This window comes from Haliaeetus leucocephalus, unplaced genomic scaffold (genome assembly GCF_000737465.1).
Source record: "Haliaeetus leucocephalus isolate CR32 unplaced genomic scaffold, Haliaeetus_leucocephalus-4.0 Scaffold752, whole genome shotgun sequence".
Classification (NCBI taxonomy): Eukaryota; Metazoa; Chordata; class Aves; order Accipitriformes; family Accipitridae; genus Haliaeetus; species Haliaeetus leucocephalus.
Window position 1 is genome coordinate 3,980,243 of NW_010973188.1, and position 4,292 is coordinate 3,984,534.

General features: G+C 45.6%; 1 protein-coding gene across 1 annotated transcript in view; it reads left to right on the forward strand.

Annotated features, from left to right (window-relative positions):
* Positions 1-6: 6 nt before the first annotated feature.
* EIF2AK2 (eukaryotic translation initiation factor 2-alpha kinase 2) overlaps positions 7-4,292 on the forward strand; it is a 23,953-nt gene continuing 19,667 nt past the window's right edge. The window contains exon 1 of the mRNA XM_010581221.1: positions 7-102. The gene's annotated coding sequence lies outside the window, so the exon portion shown is untranslated. The remainder of the gene's footprint in view (positions 103-4,292) is intronic.

The window sequence follows — 4,292 nt, forward strand, 5'->3', positions numbered from 1 at the left end:
GCTCCGCTCCCTGTGCCGTCCCCGGGCTGTCCGCCTTATCGCTGTCATGACCGCGGCTGCCGTCACTGATGAAGCCCGTTGTCAGCCGTACAAAACGTTACCCGAAGCTCCCTCCAGGGTGTCGCTGCGCGGCGCCCGACGATGCCAAAGTCCGTGGGTTTGTAGTCCGGAGCGTTCCCTGAACAGGCCTTGGTGAAAGGGAGCGGCAGGAGGAGGTACAGGCAGCAGATTCGGTTTAGTTCGGCGTGCGGGCACGACGTGTTTAGACCCTAATTACTGAATGCAGTTCACAAAGCTGGAGGAAACTTTGTATCTTGCCAGACAAACTGGACGTTCACCCCAGGCCACTTCCACGTTCTGAAAACTGCACGTTTGATAGCAGTCTCCTTGTCTGATAAAAGATGTTGGGTCACACATCAGGCCGGAAAAATCGTGCCAAAGAGCTTGGTGTATGACAAGTAAAACTGCAGAACGCAGGAATTTAAGGAGAGGGAGGAATTCTGAGAAGAAACGGACATGGCTAAGGATCCTGTAGTTAAGGAAATAGGAGTTTTAATAAAATTGCTGTAGTTGACTTGTAATAAAATGTGCTACTTTCATTTGATAAAACAGAAAAGGTGTTAGGCATGCAGGTTTCATGTGCCTCTACTGAATTACTGTTTTTCAGAATTTACACAGAAGAGTGATTAAAAATAGCTGAATTTCTAGGATTCTCTCCGCTTAAGAAGATGGCATCTGTTTCAGACAGCCCAGCGTTCCAGTCAGTGACCAGTGGATCCTGTGAAATGTGTGCCTTTCAGAAAAGGTACATTAACACAGAAGTAATCTTTGTGCTTTCTTTGACAGTTGGTCAAAGAGGTCATAATTGGAAAACAAAAGATTTTATAAGAGATATATCTTTAATAGAAGCTTTCAGATACAGAATTGAAGCAGTTAAAGCATGGATTATAATTATATTTTAAACTTATTTATTTTCATTTTTCTCATTAACTGACTGTGTGTGGAAAACTCACATTCACTTCAGAGTAGGACTGCAGTTGTAAAACATGCTTTCATGTATACTTGTAAAAGTCACTGCAAGGTTGTTTAACTTCAGACAGCCCTTTGCCATGCTGTATTTGTATGAACCCCACAGTTACCAAAGCCACTCGTGACAGCTTTTTCTATCAGCATTTCAGCATGCCTGATCTGTGTGCAATCTTATGCTTTCAGACATGCACAGTACTTTCTTGTTGTTCTTTCTGCAGGCTCACTAGAGGCTAGAAATGCCTCACAGAAACTCAGAGCTGGGAAAAGACAGCGGTCAGAAACCTAAGTAGGAGCCAAGTTGAAACATGAGGTGTATGGCACATTCTAGAAGTGATAATGTAAGAATGCCATTTTGGTATCTTTAAATGATGCCCATACATAGAATTATGGAATTGCTCTAGGTGGGTTTTTAGCAAGGAGTAATCATAGACTCATAGAATGGTTTGGGTTGGGAGGGACCTTAAAGATCATCTAGTTCAAACCCGTTTGCTATGGGCAGGGACAACTTCCACTAGAGATGAGGTTGCTCAAAGCCCCATCCAGCCTGGCCTTGAACACTTCCAGGGATGGGGCATCCACAGCCTCTCTGGGCAACCTGTTCCAGTGCCTCACCACCCTCATAGTGGAGAACTGCTTCCTTACATATAATCTAAATCTACCCTCTTTCTGTTTAAATTTAGTTAAAAGAACGTCATGAACATTTTCAAAGAAAACCTGTTTTGTCCATACATATGGAAATAATAATTTGTGAATTATGTGACTCATACCATGGTTTGTCTTTTTTTTTTTCTATGAGATGATGATACTTAGAAGTTTAGCATTGTGAACTCTCTGTTTTGCATCCCCACTGGCATCTGAATGCGTTCCTTGCCGGTTGTGGCAGTGCTATGGAAAGGCAGGTGTGCTTCCTGGGTGCTGGTGGGTGCCCAAGTCATTTCCTCATACTAAGGATGAGACCTAAAGCTTACTGCTGTTTTCCTGCTCTCCTCTACAGCTGTCTGGTTTCTACCAGAGAGAGATCTTGCAGGGGGTGGGGGTGGGAATCAAAGCACAGACCAACAGGTTATGTATCTGGGTGATCAGGAGTAGATGTTGAGTGCACACAGTGAAACACATCTGCTCCATACCTTAGATACAGCCTCTGGAAACTAATCTTGGAGATTTGTTTTCTTTCCTGCTTTTATTATTTTGTTTTCTGCTTTTGTTTTCTTTCCTGCTTCTCCAGAATGTATTTATTCGGTGGCCGATCTTTTTTTCTTTATCCCAGGAAGAGATTTACTATCAAGTGCCTTAGTGTTCAGTGATACCCATAACATACTTTAAGTTTAAAGAAGGGATAAACAATGAGAGATAGGAGATTGCTCTTGTGTTGGAGAAAGTTATTTGCTGGCTGAGACCAAAACAGAACTGTGAGAAATTTAAGGAGACCTGACCAGGCTGAGTGGATTGACTAACAGTATTCAGTTCTGATAAATGCAGACAATCCAGACTGAAAGGAAAAATGCTTAAGTTACACTTTTTTTTTTCTTCTTAACTTTTCTAAGTTCAGTGTGTGCGGTTTGGCGTGATCTCTAAAAAGTGGAAGACCACCTTTGTAAAATCAGCTCTTTTCAATACAGGAGGAATGTGGTGAAGCACCATGTAAAAAAGTATGTTGACTTCCCCCCCCCCCCCCCTTATTTTACTTTAGGGGTACAGTTTCTTTTGGAATGGCTTGTGCTTACTGATCACCTCATTAAAGAATTCCTACAGATGTAGAATTGGAAGGGTAGAGAAGGTGTTTAAGGGGTGAGGAAAAACTTACAGAGAGAGATTGCAGTAAAATGGTATGCAATAAAAGAATACAATGCAATAAAATAATATCCAACCAAAAGGATAGCAACTGAATTGAAAATTCAAAATGTATAAAAGGAAATACTTTTTGTTACGTGCCCTAACTATGGTTTGGAATTCATTTCTTTGGGAAGCTGCTGAGGTTAAGACCATTGCAGTATTGCAGAGTGGTGGGATACTGTCATGACCCAGACTGCACAGACCAGGGAGTCATGTTTAATTTGAAATTCCCTCGGGCTAAATTAAGGTGAAACGACACCAAACGATCAGTTAAAGATTTTATTTGTGACAGAAGCAAACTGAACTGGGGAGGCATGGTAGTAGGTGGCAGGGTTTCTCACAACGGGAATTGGCATAAGACTACTTCTGTAAACCGTGTAACCAGAGTAACCATATACATCAATTCAGGGAATAATGAGATCCCTCCCATTGAGTTACGAGGTTCAGAGCAGACGCCCTTGCTTTCTAGACTCCTCCTCAGAGAAGGGCCCAGGGGCGGCTGGATCCACTCTTAGTCCCAGACTTGGTCAATGGTTTTATGTCTTAACGGGATGAGGTGTAGGGATTGTGGAAAAGGAAAAGGAACGAGAGAGGAAGGAAGAGAGAAAGATTTCACCAGTCCTGGGTCCAGCGTTGGTTCAGTCAGCCAAGGGGTCCGGTTCTGGTGGGCTGCACACCTGGGGCTTCAGTTTGTGTCCTTTTATCATCCTTGCTCCTCCTTCGGGTGGGCACCTGAACTCGTCAGGCGAATGAGCAGTTTGTGAGCCTTTGGGGCTTGGGGGTGGTTTGTGGAGTACCTTCTCCTTCCCTGCAGACGTGGCCATTGTTTGATCTTTGTATCAGAACCCGGAGCTGGGCACCCTCCAGCACACCCTCCCCCTCCTGTTGCTGATGTCTGAGCTGATGGGCTTTTCACCTTGGTTCCTCGCTGTGCAGGGTTTGTCCTTGAGCAGAACTTGCCCCACCACAATGTTTGAGACATGAACTCTTTCAGTCTCTCGCAGATACCGATAGGAACACCAGGAACATTCGGAGCTGTAGTTAACTGTGTGACACTTTGTAAGGGATGCGAGTGTTGACGGGCTAGTCAGAGAGGGAAAGGGGCTACTTGGATGTATTTGGGAAAAGCTGGGTGCGTCACTGCTCTCCGCTGCCCATACAGACGAGCTCTGTATCGTACCTGGTTCCTGTAGCTGCCTTGTATCATTTGTAACGGAAAAAGGTAACAGCTGTCAGGGAAAAATGCCGGTGGGGTCGTACCACTAGTCCTCGAGAGGCGGCTCGCTTGCCTCGCAGCCCTCGCTGCCGCTCGGCTGAGCAGCGTCGGGCGAAGCTGCGGCGGCAGAGCCCGACGGCGTGCGGCGGGCAGAGCCGGCTCCCTGCGGCCCGGGAGGGACCGGGGCGGCCACCCCCCTCCGCGGGGGCTCTCG